This window comes from Triticum dicoccoides, chromosome 3A, assembly GCF_002162155.2.
Source record: "Triticum dicoccoides isolate Atlit2015 ecotype Zavitan chromosome 3A, WEW_v2.0, whole genome shotgun sequence".
Taxonomy (NCBI): Eukaryota; Viridiplantae; Streptophyta; class Magnoliopsida; order Poales; family Poaceae; genus Triticum; species Triticum dicoccoides.
Genome location: NC_041384.1, coordinates 218,699,234 through 218,716,006, shown reverse-complemented (window position 1 = coordinate 218,716,006; position 16,773 = coordinate 218,699,234).

The window sequence follows — 16,773 nt, the reverse complement described above, 5'->3', positions numbered from 1 at the left end:
GGGCCTATGACAAGGGGCCCCACCCCAGAACGATTAGAAAAAAAGAATTAAAAAGAAGAATTAAGACTAATAATAAATAAATACAAATATTAATTAATTAATTAATTAAATTAATTGTGTTTGATTAACCTAATCAATTAACTAAACTAATTAAACATGTTTAGTTAGCCTTAGTCTATGACAGGTGGGTCCCACTGGACCCACATGCCAGGTTTGACTCTGGTCAGCTGGGTTTGACCTGCTGGCGTCATGCTGACATCACCTTTCACTATTCCGGATAATGTTTCATTTAAATAATTAAATAAACTTAAAAAAATGCCTAAAAACTTTGAGAAATCATAGAAAATAAACCGTAACTCGGATGAAAATACTTTGTACATGAAAGTTTCTCAAAATGACGAGACGAATCTGAGATCGCAGCCTGTTCGTCCGCCACACATCCCTAGCATAGCAAACATGCAACTTTCCCCCTCCGGTTCATCTGTCCGAAAACGCGAAACATCGGGAATACTTTCCCGGATGTTTTCCTCCTTCGCGGTATCACCTAGTACTGCATTAGGTCACCCATAGAACCGCGTATTGCCATGTTATACTTTGTGATGCTTTGATTGCTTTGTTATTTATTGTGTTTCCCCTCCGTTACTTCTTTCTGGTAGACCCCGAGACTGCCGGCGACCCCCAGCTCGACTACGGTGTTGACAACCCTTCCTTCTTGCCAAAGCAACCAGGCAAGCCCCCCCTGATCACCAGATATCGCCTATTCTTCTCTCTACTGCTTGCATTATAGTAGTGTAGCATGTTACTGCTTCCCGTTAATCCTATTCTAATGCATAGCCTGTCCTTGCTACTACTATTGTTACCTCTACCTGCAATCCTAAATGCTTAGTATAGGATGCTAGTATTCCATCAGTGGCCCTACATTCTTGTCCGTCTGCCATGCTATACTATCGGGTCGTGATCACTTGGGAGGTGATCACGGGTATATACTTATATACATAATATGTGATACATGTGGTGACTAAAGTTGGGTCGGCTCGTAGAGTACTCGCAAGTGATTTTGATGTGGGGGCTGAAAGGATAGGTGGCTCCATCCAGGTAGTGGTGGGCCTGAGTTCCCGATGGCCCCCTAACTTTTACTTTGTGGCGGAGCGACAGGGCAGGTTGAGACCACCTAGGAGAGAGAGGTGGGCCTGGCCCTGGTCGGCGTCCGTGGTTACATCAATTAACACGCTTAACGAGATCTTGGTATTTGATCTGAGTCTGGCCACTAGCCTATACGCACTAACCAACTATGCGGGAACAGTTATGGGCACTCGACGTCGCGGTATTAGCCAAAGCCTTATTGACGTCAGCGACTGAGCGACGCGCGCCGGATTGGACTGGAACGCTTGCTCTTGTATTAGGGAGGCTAGGTCTGCTTCCGGCCACGTTCGCAACATGCAGGTGTGCAACGGGCGATGCACCCAGACCCCTGCGCCATATGATTTAGACCGGCGTGCTGACCTCTCTGTTGTGCCTAGGTAGGGCTGCGACATGTTGATCTTCCAAGGCCGGGCATGACCCAGGAAAGTGTGTCCGGCCAAAGGGGATCGAGTGTGTTGGGAAATGTGGTGCACCCCTACAGGGAAGTTTATCTATTCGAATAGTCGTGTCCCTCGGTAAAAGGATGACCCGAAGTTGTACCTTGACCTTATGACAACTAGAACCAGATACTTAACAAAATACACCCTTCCAAGTGCCAGATACAACCCAGTGATCGCTCTCTCCTAGGGCGACGAGGGGAGGATCATCGGGTAGGATTATGCTATGCGATGTTACTTGGTTAACTTACCATCTACTCTCTTCTACTGCTTCAAGATGGAGGCTGCCAGAAGCATAGTCTTTGATAGGACTAGCTATCCCCCTCTTATTCTGGCATTCTGCAGTTCAGTCCACATATACTACCCCTTTCATTGATACAAATGCATATGTAGTGTAGCTCCTTGCTTGCGAGTACTTGGGATGAGTACTCACGGTTGCTTTGCTTCCCCTTTTCCCCTTTCTATACCCGGTTGTTGCGACCAGACGTTGGAGTCCAGGAGCCAGATGCCACCGTCGACGATGACTCGTACTACACTGGAGGTGCCTACTACTACGTGCAGGCCGCTGACGATGACTAGGAGTAGTTTAGGAGGATCCCAGGCATGAGACATGCGCCTCTTTTGATCCGTATCCCAGTTTGTGCTAGCCTTCTTCAGGCAAATTTGTTTAACTTATGTGTGTACTTAGATATTATTGCTTCCGCTGACTCGTGTATTCGAGCTTATGTGTTCGAGCCCTCGAGGCCCCTGGCTTGTAATATAAAGCTTGTATTATTTTAATTTGTGTCTAGAGTTGTGTTGTGATATCTTTCCGTGAGTCCTTGATCATGATCGTACACATTTGCGTGTATGATTAGTGTATGGTAAAATCGAGGGCGTCAAAAGTTGGTATCAGAGCCGACTGCCTGTAGGAATCCCCTTCCACACTCCTTGGCTGAAGGTCGAGTCTAGTCGATGAAAATTGTTTTACTAACATGGTTGTGCGGCCCATGGGCCCATGCCGCCATTGGGTTGTATCAGGATCTTTTATTTCTCGTCTATACTTTGGGACTTTGATCTCTCTTCTATTCGGTTTAAATGAATTTTGCTAAATCTAACATTAGGATCGCGTGATCACTTTCACCCGGGGAGCACCTTATTATCGATGATCACCTGCTGCACCACAAGATTCCGAAGATACTCTCTGATGTTCTCTTGAGACTTTGTGCCATCGTTTCAGCAATTCCTTTCCATTGCTAAACCCTTTTGGATAACCATGTACACTTGTCATTCATACAATCATTCCCCGTTGATCTTGTTATTACAAGATACCCCGAAATTCTCTCTATTGCTCCAAGAATACTTTGTGCCTACTGCCTTGCAGATCTTTGCCGCATGAATACCCCTATGAATAATTCCTCACATTTACCGAGGATTTGTTCATCTATTTGTTCGTGTGTTTCACAAAGTTCTTTGAGAAACTATTTGATCTTCTGAAAATCCTCAGCAGCCTATTGATCCTGAATTTCTTGCCTTCATGCATTATGGTTAATTCCATATTTCTGGTAATCTCCGTTGACATTCTTTGTCACTATCATTCTAAGTCCCTTGATTCAATATGTTGCGAATGCTCGCAATCCTCAGACAGATCCTAGAATTCATCCTCCTGACTCAGACGTCATTTTGAACGTGAGCTGGTTCTCGACCAATCAAATTGTCGTCGATTGTACCCCTAAGTCTATCCAACTTATCCATCCTTAATCAGAGTGTTACTTCTGATCATTTGATTCGGAAATCATAATTCCTTTGCATTTGAGTTTCAATTAGTCAGTTGTTTCTATAATCTGATCTCCTTGCATCCCTTCTTATTCTGGTTGGGTACCGATGTTCACATCAGCTCCGTTATGGACCGTCAGATCCTTTGTTGAATTTATCATCTGAAATTGTCCTTCGTTTACAAAAACCTTGGAAAGTTCTTTTCCTAATACATAATGCCTTTGGTAAATTGTATCCTCTGCTTTGTCAACCATGCTCTACTTTCGAGCTTGTGTTATTTACTCCTGATGTTTGTTGCATATGTTTCTACGATGCCCCGATGGGTTGAACCTATGCCTTCCTTAATCTGTGTGAACCCGAAAGATTTCACGGGTCATACTTATCTGGTATTGTACCAGGTAAAACTTTCAACAACTAATGTCATTTTCAGAAAGAGAGAGGTGAATGGAAGGTTATACATTGAAGAGGTGGGAGTCGACCTTGAACTTGTGTTCATGCCCATGGACATGATGTAGATCCTATCATGGAAGCTTCTTGTAATAAAAACTATTTCCTTGATATAATATCATTTGGTATCAGTGAATTGATCCTTTGCAATCGTGGTTTCGACCATGTTCTTCTTTGATCCCATTTCTCGGACAAGTTAAAGCACTTGTCTTTTGCAAGTCATTACACCAGTCCAACCTCTACTTTGATCTACCGTCGAGTATTACCCTCTGGTATCTCGAGAATATCTAAGAACTGTGTTGCATCTTATGAGTCTTCATCAGCTATTATTTCTCACTGATTCCAATTTTTCATGGGTTCTGGGTTGTCGTCAACCGAGAACACTGATATGTGAACAGATTCCGCATTCCGGTTCGATAACCCTAAGTAATTTTTGTTGCCTATGAGTTTAATAATCCTTCAAGTCATTCCTAGCCCAATCGGCTATATCATTATCGTGCTGATTTTAACTGTGCTACCTGGTCCTTCTTCCTATAGCACAAATTTCAACGGTGAGCTAATCTTACGTAGATTTTCCTTGTCATATAATTTCTCCTTGAAAAACAAACTCAATTTCGAGTTTGTGCCGTACTCATGGTTCCAATAGCCATTCGCTTCATCATTCCTTTGACTTGATGCCATCGCCGATTGATTACATCTTCATGAAATCTCTCGACAAATGTTTCATGATCATCATCAGCATTCTGAGCTCTTCCAGGATATCAATTGAATTCATGATGAGAAATACCATCCTTGCCCTAAATTATTTGTGTTATCATCGACCACTTTATTGCCTTCCGTTCAACACAAACTTGTTCATGTTTTGTGTTATACCTTGAGATCCTTGCTATCTAGCATTTGTTCTTCTTTACCTTGGAGTATTACCATCTTTTATGTCAAGAATGTCCTGAGATTTTCACCACCTCTTAAAAATTCTTGATACAAGTGATACTTCTTGCCATCTCCCTTCATTCCTTAGTCCCGGCATTATTTCTAACCAGAATACTGACAAATGGACTGTGATGTGAAATTTTCAAAACTTCTAGCAACCCTGTTGCTTGTAAGTTAATGAATGATAGTTTCATTCTTTGTGTATTGGTTATCAAATAACCATACTAACAATGATCATGCTACCTAAGCCCATATTTCGGGTGCACCTTTCAACCAATGTTTGCTCTTGGATGTTCTCCTCGAGCATACATCATTATATCATTTGATCTGACAAATGTTATCTCCTTGTTCACATAATCGTGGAAATCCATATTTTGGAAATCTCAATGAATTGTTGCTGAGTCCATCAGCCATCTCATCCTCTCCTTGGTTTAATGATGAACTCATGATTAAGAACTTGCTTCCATAGTTCATTTCCCGAGAATCTCGCAACGCCATCTCGTCAAACTGTGTTGCACCCATTCCTTCTGAGGCATCATGAGTCTGAGGTATCCTAACACCAATCAGATTTGAATCTTGGTCAGATATGATGGTTGGAACATATTTCCAAGAGTTATAATAATTGGTCTTTATATGAACCAGTAAGGTGAGGTCATGCCTAACACACCTGGCCGAAGGACCTATTGTTATAGTTCCCTTTTTAGCAAGGTTATCCATTATTCCCCGAGGAAATTGTAACGCTTATTCTATACGTTGTTCCTGATGGATCCTTTGTGTTTCCAAAGTCTGATCTTCACCTAATGACCACGTTAATGCTATCTCGAAGCATGTCTGTGGTACTATGATTTTCAATAAGAACATTTGAAGCACAATGCTAAAATTTCTTTATCAATTATCCAAAATTATCCAAACACCGTTGTATGGGGGCTACCTCTTGAGCACTGCGTTGGTTTTCCCTTGAAGAGGAAAGGGTGATGCAGCAAAGTAGCGTAAGTATTTCCCTTAGTTTTTGAGAACCAAGGTATCAATCCAGTAGGGGACTACACGCAAGTCCCTCGTACCTACACAAACAAATAAGAACCTCGCAACCAACACGATAAAGGGGTTGTCAATCCCTTCATGGTCACTTACGAGAGTGAGATCTGATAGAGATAATAAGATAAATATTTTTGGTATTTTTATGATATAGATTGAAAGTAAAGATTGCAAAGTAAATTGGAAACTTATATGATAAAAGATAGACCCGGGGGCCATAGGTTTCACTAGTGGCTTCTCTCAAGATAGCATAAGTATTACGGTGGGTGAACAAATTACTGTCGAGCAATTGATAGAAAAGTGCATAATTATGAGAATATATAGGCATGATCATGTATATAGTCATCACGTTCGTGACAAGTAGACCGAAACGATTCTGCATCTACTACTATTACTCCACACAGGGACCGCTATCCAGCATGCATCTAGAGTATTAAGTTCATAAGAACAGAGTAACGCATTAGGCAAGATGACATGATGTAGAGGGATAAACTCAAGCAATATGATATAAACCCCATCTTTTTATCCTCGATGGCAACAATACAATACGTTCCTTGCTGCCCCTGCTGTCACTGGGAAAGGACACCGCAAGATTGAACCAAAAGCTAAGCACTTCTCCCATTGCAAGAAAGATCAATCTAGTAGACCAAACCAAACTGATAATTCGAAGAGACTTGCAAAGATAACCAATCATACATAAAAGATTTTAGAGAAGAATCAAATATTCTTCATAGATAAACTTGATCATAAACCCACAATTCATCGGATCTCGACAAACACACTGCAAGAGTTAGATCAAACAGATCTCCAAGAAGATCGAAGAGAACTTTGTATTGAGATCCAAAGAGAGAGAAGAAGCCATCTAGCAAATAACTATGGACCCAAAGGTCTGTGGTAAACTACTCACCCATCATCGGAGAGGCTATGGTGTTGACATAGAAGCCCTCCGTGATCGATTCCCCCTCCGTCGGAGCTCCGAAAAAGGCCCCAAGATGGGATCTCTTGGGTACAGAAGGTTGCGGCAGTGGAAATAGGGTTTCATGGTGCTCCTGGATGTTTTCGGGGTATATGGATATATATAGGAGGAAGAAGTAGGTCGGTGGAGCTGCGAGGGGCCCATGAGGGTGGGGGCGCGCCCAGGGGGGCAAGCGTGCCTCCTTGCCTCGTGGACACCTCGCTTCTTTCTTGACGTCTACTCCAAGTCTCCTGGATCACGTTTGTTCCAAAAATAACTCTCCCGAAGGTTTCATTCCGTTTGGCTTCTGTTTGATATTCCTTTTCTGCGAAACACTGAAATAGGCAAAAAACAGCAATTTGCACTGGGCCTTGGGTTAGTAGGTTAGTCCCAAAAATAATATAAAAGTGTATAATAAAGCCCATTAAACATCCAAAACAGATAATATAATAGCATGGAACAATAAAAAATTATAGATACGTTGGAGACGTATCAATGGGTAATGTCATGAAATTCCTCTCCCCTTTCCTAAAGGGTTTTCTACGTTATATCCTGTCATGGATACCATTCTTTGCTTGTCCTTGTGAAGGATATACCCCTGAAAAATGTGTTTAAACACATTTTCCTTTCCATTGTTTTGTTTAATCTGATGGTCACCTTTTCCTTTTCATTGATTTGTTTAACCTTTCTGGTGATCTATATGATCTAAGCAGTAATATTCTCCTACTTATGTAAACACCTTGGTGTACAACTCTGTCAGTAAGGACCTGTTACTATTGTTGATGACATTCCGGTAACCACCGACGGATGAGAACTTTGCCTATTGGTCTGCCTCGTTCAACGAGTAGGAAAATGGTTCTCTTCGTCCCTCACCCTTGGTACCAACGATGTTGCCAACATAACTGACCGGATATTCTCTGACATGCCTTGCTATCATGGTCATGCAAGCTGTTGCTACCTCTTGAGCACTGCGTTGGATTTCCCGAAGAGGAGAGGATGATGCAGTAAAGTAGCGTAAGTATTACCCTCAATTTTTGAGAACCAAGGTATCAATCCAGTAGGAGGCTACGCGCGAGTTCCTCGTACCTACACAAAAACAATAGCTCAACGCAACCAACGTGCTTAGGGGTTGTCAATCCCTTCACGGTCACTTACGAAAGTGAGATCTGATAGAGACGATAAATAATATTTTTGGTATTTTTTGTATAGAGACGCAAAGTGAAAAGTAAAAAGCAAAGCAATAATAAAGTGATGGAGATTGATATGATGAGAAAGAGACCCGGGGGCCATGGGTTTCACTAGTGGCTTCTCTCAAGAGCATAAGTATTCTACGGTGGGTGAACAAATTACTGTTGAGCAATTGACAGAATTGAGCATAGTTATGAGAATATCTAGGTATGATCATGTATATAGGCATCACGTCTGACACAAGTAGACCGACTCCTGCCTGCGTCTACTACTATTACTCCACTCATCGACCGCTATCCAGCATGCATCTAGAGTATTAAGTTAAAAACAGAGTAACGCCTTAAGCAAGATGACATGATGTAGAGGGATAGTTTCATGCAATATGATAAAAAAACATCTTGTTATCCTCGATGGCAACAATACAATACGTGCCTTGCTGCCCCTTCTGTCACTGGGAAAGGACACCGCAAGATCGAACCCAAAGCTAAGCACTTCTCCCATGGTAAGAAAAACCAATCTAGTAGGCCAAACCAAACTGATAATTTGAAGAGACTTACAAAGATAACAAATGATACATAAAAGAATTCAGAGAAGATTCAAATATTATTCATAGATAGACTGGATCATAAACCCACAATTCATCGATCTCATCAAACACACCGCAAAAAGAAGATTACATCGAATAGATCTCCACGAGAGAGGGGGAGAACATTGTATTGAGATCCAAAAAGAGAGAAGAAGCCATCTAGCTACTAACTATGGACCTGTAGGTCTGAAGTAAACTACTTACACTTCATTGGAGGGGCTTGGATGATGATGTAGAAACCCTCCGTGATCGATGCCCCCTCCGTCGGAGCTCCGGAACAGGCCCCAAGATGGGATCTCGTGGATACAGAAAGTTGCGGTGGTGGAATTAGGTTTTTGGTTCCATATCTGATCGTTTGGGGGTACGTCGGTATATATAGGAGGAAGGAATACGTCGGTGGAGCTTCGAGGGGCCCACGAGGCAGGGGGCGCGCCCTAGGGGGGGCGCCCTCCACCCTCATGACTGCCTCGTGGCTTTCTTGACGGAGGGTCCAAGTCTCCTGGGTCTTATCTGATGAGAAAATCGCGCTCCCAAAGGTTTCGTTCCGTTTGGACCCCGTTTGATATTCTGTTTCTCCGAAACACTGAAATAGGCAAAAAACAGCAATTCTGGGTTGGGCCTCCGGTTAATAGGTTAGTCCCAAAAATAATATAAAAGTGGAAAATAAAGCCCAATATAGTCCAAAACAGTAGGTAATATAGCATGAAGCAATCAAAAATTATAGATACGTTGGAGACGTATCAGCTGTTAACGCCCTTCCTTGTTTTAACCCACATGGTGCGCCCATAACCCATAAGTTCCACATGATCGAAACCTGACTCTCTGTTGGGAAACGTAGTAATTTCAAAAAAAATCCTACGCACACGCAAGATCATGGTGATGCATAGCAATGAGAGGGGAGAGTATGATCTACGTACCCTTGTAGATCGACAACGGAAGCGTTTGGTTGATGTAGTCGTACGTCTCCACGGCCCGACCGATCAAGCACCGAAACTATGGCACCTCCGAGTTCTAGCACACGTTCAGCTCGATGACGATCCCCGGACTCCGATACAGCAAAGTGTCGGGGAAGAGTTCCGTCAGCACGACAGCGTGGTGACGATCTTGATGTACTACCGTCACAGGGCTTCGCCTAAGCACCGCTACAATATTATCGAGGACTATGGTGGAAGGGGGCACCGCACATGGCTAAGAATATGATCACGTGGATCAACTTGTGTCTCTAGGGGGTGCCCCTGCCTTCGTATATAAAGGTTCAAGGGAGGGGGGCCTGCCGGCCAGGAGAGGCGCGCCTTTCCTAGTTGGAATAGGATTCGTGGAGGGGGGGAAAGAGGAGAGAGAGAGGAGGAAGGGGGGCCGGCCCCCTCTCCTTGTCCAATTCGGACCAAGGGGGGGAGGGGCGCGCGTCCCATCTCTCGCCACCTCTCCTCTCTTCCACTAAGGCCCACTAAGGCCCATATACCTCCCGGGGGGTTCCGGTAACCTCCCGGTACTCCGGTAAAATCCCGATTTCACCTGGAACACTTCCGATATCCAAACATAGGCTTCCAATATATCAATCTTTATGTCTCGACCATTTCGAGACTCCTCGTCATGTCCGTGATCATATCCGGGACTCCGAACAACCTTCGGTACATCAAAATGCATAAACTCATAATATAACTGTCATCGTAACCTTAAGCATGCGGACCCTACGGGTTCGAGAACAATGTAGACATGACCGAGACACGTCTCCGGTCAATAACCAATAGCGGAACCTGGATTCTCATATTGGCTCCTACATATTCTACGAAGATCTTTTATCGGTCAGACCGCATAACAACATACGTTGTTCCCTTTGTCATCGGTATGTTACTTGCCCGAGATTCGATCGTCGGTATCCCATACCTAGTTCAATCTTGTTACCGGCAAGTCTCTTTACTCGTTCTGTAATACATCATCCCGCAACTAACTCATTAGTTGCAATGCTTGCAAGGCTTAAGTGATGTGCATTACCGAGAGGGCCCAGAGATACCTCTCCGACAATCAGAGTGACAAATCTTAATCTTGAAATACACCAACCCAACATGTTCCTTTGGAGACACCTGTAGAGCACCTTTATAATCACCCAGTTACGTTGTGATGTTTGGTTGCACACAAAGCGTTCCTCTGGTAAACGGGAGTTGCATAATCTCATAGTCATAGGAACATGTATAAGTTATGAAGAAAGCAATAGCAACATACTAAACGATCGGGTGCTAAGCTAATGGAATGGGTCATGTCAATCAGATCATTCACCTAATGATGTGATCCCGTTAATCAAATAACAACTCTTTGTCCATGGTTAGGAAACATAACCATCTTTGATTAACGAGCTAGTCTAGTAGAGGCATACTAGTGACACTCTGTTTGTCTATGTATTCACACATGTATTATGTTTCCGGTTAATACAATTCTAGCATGAATAATAAACATTTATCATGATATAAGGAAATAAATAATAACTTTATTATTGCCTCTAGGGCATATTTCCTTCAGTCTCCCACTTGCACTAGAGTCAATAATCTAGATTACACAGTAATGATTCTAACACCCATGGAGCCTTGGTGTTGATCATGTTTTGCTCGTGGAAGAGGCTTAGTCAACGGGTCTGCTACATTCAGATCCGTATGTATCTTGCAAATCTCTATATCTCCCACCTGGACTAGATCCCGGATGGAATTGAAGCATCTCTTGATGTGCTTGGTTCTCTTGTGAAATCTGGATTCCTTTGCGAAGGCAATTGCACCAGTATTGTCACAAAAGATTTTCATTGGACCCAATGCACTAGGTATGACACCTAGATCGGATATGAATCCTTCATCTAGACTCCTTCATTCGCTGCTTCCGAAGCAGCTATGTATTCCGCTTCACACGTAGATCCCGCCACGAAGCTCTGTTTAGAACTGCACCAACTGACAGCTCCACCGTTTAATGTAAACACGTATCCGGTTTGCGATTTAGAATCGTCCGGATCAGTGTCAAAGCTTGCATCAACGTAACCGTTTACGATGAGCTCTTTGTCACCTCCATATACAAGAAACATATCCTTAGTCCTTTTCAGGTACTTCAGGATGTTCTTGACCGCTGTCCAGTGATCCACTCTTGGATTACTTTGGTACCTCCCTGCTAGACTTATAGCAAGGCACACATCAGGTCTGGTACATAGCATTGCATACATGATAGAGCCTATGGCTGACGCATAGGGAACATCTTTCATTTTCTCTCTATCTTCTGCAGTGGTCGGGCATTGACTCTGACTCAACTTCACACCTTGTAACACAGGCAAGAACCCTTTCTTTGCTTGATCCATTTTGAACTTCTTCAAAATCTTGTCAAGGTATGTGCTTTGTGAAAGTCCAATTAAGCGTCTTGATCTATCTCTATAGATCTTTATGCCTAATATGTAAGCAGCTTCACCGAGGTCTTTCATTGAAAAACTCTTATTCAAATATCCCTTTATGCTATCTAGAAATTCTATATCATTTCCAATCAGTAATATGTCATCCACATATAATATCAGAAATGCTACAGAGCTCCCACTCACTTTCTTGTAAATACAGGCTTCTCCAAAAGTCTGTATAAAACCAAATGCTTTGATCACACTATCAAAGCATTTATTCCAACTCCGAGAGGCTTGCACCAGTCCATAAATGGATCGCTGGAGCTTGCACACTTTGTTAGCTCCCTTTGGATCGACAAAACCTTCCGGTTGCATCATATACAACTCTTCTTCCAGAAATCCATTCAGGAATGCAGTTTTGACATCCATCTGCCAAATTTCATAATCATAAAATGCGGCAATTGCTAACATGATTCGGACAGACTTAAGCATCGCTACGGGTGAGAAGGTCTCATCGTAGTCAACCCCTTGAACTTGTCAAAAACCTTTTGCGACAAGTCGAGCTTTGTAGACAGTAATATTACCGTCAGCGTCAGTCTTCTTCTTGAAGATCCATTTATTCTCAATTGCTTGCCGATCATCGGGCAAGTCAACCAAAGTCCATACTTTGTTCTCATACATGGATCCCATCTCAGATTTCATGGCTTCAAGCCATTTTACGGAATCTGGGCTCACCATCGCTTCTTCATAGTTCGTAGGTTCATCATGATCTAGTAGCATGATTTCCAGAACACGATTACCGTACCACTCTGGTGCGGATCTCACTCTGGTTGATCTACGAGGTTCAGTAGTATCTTGTTCTGAAGTTTCATGATCATTATCATTAGCTTCCTCACTAATTGGTGTAGGTGTCACAGAAACAGTTTTCTGTGATGCACCACTTTCCAATAAGGGAGAAGGTACGGTTACCTCGTTAAGTTCTACTTTCCTCCCACTCACTTCTTTCGAGAGAAACTCCTTCTCTAGAAAGGATCCATTCTTAGCAATGAATGTCTTGCCTTCGGATCCGTGATAGAAGGTGTACCCAACAGTCTCCTTTGGGTATCCTATGAAGACACATTTCTCCAATTTGGGTTCGAGCTTATCAGGTTGAAGCTTTTTCACATAAGCATCGCAGCCCCAAACTTTAAGAGACGACAACTTTGGTTTCTTGCCAAACCACAGTTCATAAGGTGTCGTCTCAACGGATTTTGATGGTGCCCTATTTAACGTGAACGCGGCCGTCTCTAAAGCATAACCCCAAAATGATAGCGGTAAATTTGTAAGAGACATCATAGATCGCACCATATCAAGTAAAGTACGATTACGACGTTCGGACACACCATTACGCTGAGGTGTTCCGGGTGGCGTGAGTTGTGAAACTATTCCGCATTGTTTCAGATGTAGACCAAACTCATAACTCAAATATTCTCCTCCACGATCAGATCGCAGAAACTTTATTTTCTTGTTACGATGATTTTCAACTTCACTCTGAAATTCTTTGAACTTTTCAAATGTTTCAGACTTATGCTTCATTAAGTAGATATACCCATATCTGCTTAAATCATCTGTGAAGGTGAGAAAATAACGATATCCGCCACGAGCCTCAACATTCATCGGACCACATACATCTGTATGTATGATTTCTAACAAATCTGTTGCTCTCTCCATTGTACCGGAGAACGGTGTTTTAGTCATCTTGCCCATAAGGCATGGTTCGCAAGTACCAAGTGATTCATAATCAAGAGGTTCCAAAAGTCCATCGGTATGGAGTTTCTTCATGCGCTTTACACCGATATGACCTAAACGGCAGTGCCACAAATAAGTTGCACTATCATTATCAACTCTACATCTTTTGGCTTCAACATTATGAATATGTGTGTTACTAATATCGAGATTCATCAAAAATAGACCACTCTTCAAAGGTGCATGACCATAAAAGATATTACTCATATAAACAGAACAACCATTATTCTCTGATTTAAATGAATAACCGTCTCGCATTAAACAAGATCTAGATATAATGTTCATGCTCAACGCAGGCACCAAATAACAATTATTTAGGTCTAATACTAATCCCGAAGGTAGATGTAGAGGTAGCGTGCCGACCGCGATCACATCGACTTTAGAACCATTTCCCACGCGCATCATCACCTCGTCCTTTGCCAGTGTTCGCTTAATCCGTAGTCCTTGTTTCGAGTTGCAAATATTAGCAACAGAACCAGTATCAAATACTCAGGTGCTACTGCGAGCTCTAGTAAGGTGCACATCAATAACATGTATATCACATATACCTTTGTTCACCTTGCCATCCTTCTTATCCGCCAAATACTTGGGGCAGTTCTGCTTCCAGTGACCAGTCTGCTTGCAGTAGAAGCACTCAGTTTCAGGCTTAGGTCCAGATTTGGGTTTCTTCTCCTGATCAGCAACTTGCTTGCTTTTCTTCTTGAAGTTCCCCTTCTTCTTCCCTTTGCCCTTTTTCTTGAAACTAGTGGTCTTGTTGACCATCAACACTTGATGCTCCTTCTTGATTTCTACCTCTGCAGCTTTCAGCATTGCGAAGAGTTCGGGAATAGTCTTGTTCATCCCTTGCATATTATAGTTCATCACAAAGCTCTTGTAGCTTGGTGGCAGTGATTGGAGAATTCTGTCAATGACGCAATCATCTGGAAGATTAACTCCCATCTGAATCAAGTGATTATTATACCCAGACATTTTGAGTATATGCTCACTGACAGAACTGTTCTCCTCCATCTTGCAGCTATAGAATTTATTGGAGACTTCATATCTCTCAATCCGGGCATTTGCTTGAAATATTAACTTCAACTCCTGGAACATCTCATATGCTCCATGACGTTCAAAACGTCGTTGAAGTCCCGATTCTAAGCCGTAAAGCATGGCACACTGAACTATCGAGTAGTCATCAGCTTTGCTCTGCCAAATGTTCACAACATCTGGTGTTGCTCCAGCAGCAGGCCTGGCACCTAGCGGTGCTTCCAGGACGTAATTCTTCTGTGCAGCAATGAGGATAATCCTCAAGTTACGGACCCAGTCCGTGTAATTGCTACCATCATCTTTCAACTTTGCTTTCTCAAGGAACGCATTAAAATTCAACGGAACAACAGCACGGGCCATTTATCTACAATCATACATAAACAAGCAAGATACTATCAGGTACTAAGTTCATGATAAATTTAGGTTCAATTAATCATATTACTTAAACTCCCACGTAAATAGACATCCCTCTAATCATCTAAGTGATCACGTGATCCAAATCAACTAAACCATAACCGATCATCACGTGAAATGGAGTAGTTTTCAATGGTGAACATCGCTATGTTGATCATATCTACTATATGATTCACGCTCGATCTTTCGATCTCAGTGTTCCGAGGCCATATCTGCATATGCTAGGCTCGTCAAGTTTAACCTGAGTATTCTGTGTGTGCAAAACTGGCTTGCACCCGTTGTAGATGGACGTAGAGCTTATCACACCGGATCATCACGTGGTGTCTGGGCACGACGAACTTTGGCAACGGTGCATACTCAGGGAGAACACTTTTATCTTGAAATTTAGTGAGAGATCATCTTATAATGCTACCGTCAATCAAAGCAAGATAAGATGCATAAAAGATAAACATCACATGCAATCAATATAAGTGATATGATATGGCCATCATCATCTTGTGCTTGTGATCTCCATCTCCGAAGCACCGTCGTGATCACCATCGTCACCGGCGCGACACCTTGACCTCCATCGTAGTATCGTTGTCGTCTCGCCAATCTTATGCTTCCACGACTATCGCTACCGCTTAGTGATAAAGTAAAGCATTACAGCGCGATTGCATTGCATACAATAAAGCGATGACCATATGGCTCCTGCCAGTTGCCGATAACTCAGTTACAAAACATGATCATCTCATACAATAAAATTTAGCATCATGTCTTGACCATATCACATCACAACATGCCCTACAAAAACAAGTTAGACGTCCTCTACTTTGTTGTTGCATGTTTTACGTGGCTGCTATGGGCTTTAAGCAAGAACCAATCTTACCTACGCATCAAAACCACAACGAAAGTTTGTCAAGTTGGTGCTGTTTTAAACTTCGCAAGGACCGGGCGTAGCCACACTCGGTTCAACTAAAGTTGGAGAAACTGTCACCCGCAAGCCACCTATGTGCAAAGCACGTCGGGAGAACCGGTCTCGCGTAAGCGTACGCGTAATGTCGGTCCGGGCCGCTTCGTCCAACAATACCATCGAACCAAAGTATGACATGTTGGTAAGCAGTATGACTTATATCGCCCACAACTCATTTGTGTTCTACTCGTGCATATAACATCAACATATAAAACCTAGGCTCGGATGCCACTGTTGGGAAACGTAGTAATTTCAAAAAAATTCCTACGCACACGCAAGATCATGGTGATGCATAGCAACGAGAGGGGAGAGTATGATCTACGTACCCTTGTAGATCGACAACGGAAGCGTTTGGTTGATGTAGTTGTACGTCTCCATGGCCCGACCGATCAAGCACCGAAACTTCGGCACCTCCGAGTTCTAGCACACGTTCAGCTCGATGACGATCCCCGGACTCTGATCCAGCAAAGTGTCGGGGAAGAGTTCCGTCAGCACGACGGCGTGGTGACGATCTTGATGTACTACCGTCACAGGGCTTCGCCTAAGCACCGCTACAATATTATCGAGCACTATTGTGGAAAGGGGTCATCGCACACGGCTAAGAATATGATCACGTGGATCAACTTGTGTCTCTAGGGGGTGCCCATGCCTCCGTATATAAAGGTTCAAGGGAGGGGGGCCGGCCGGCCAGGAGAGGCGCGCCAGGAGGAGTCCTACTCCCTCGAGTAGGACTCCCCCCTTTCCTAGTTGGAATAG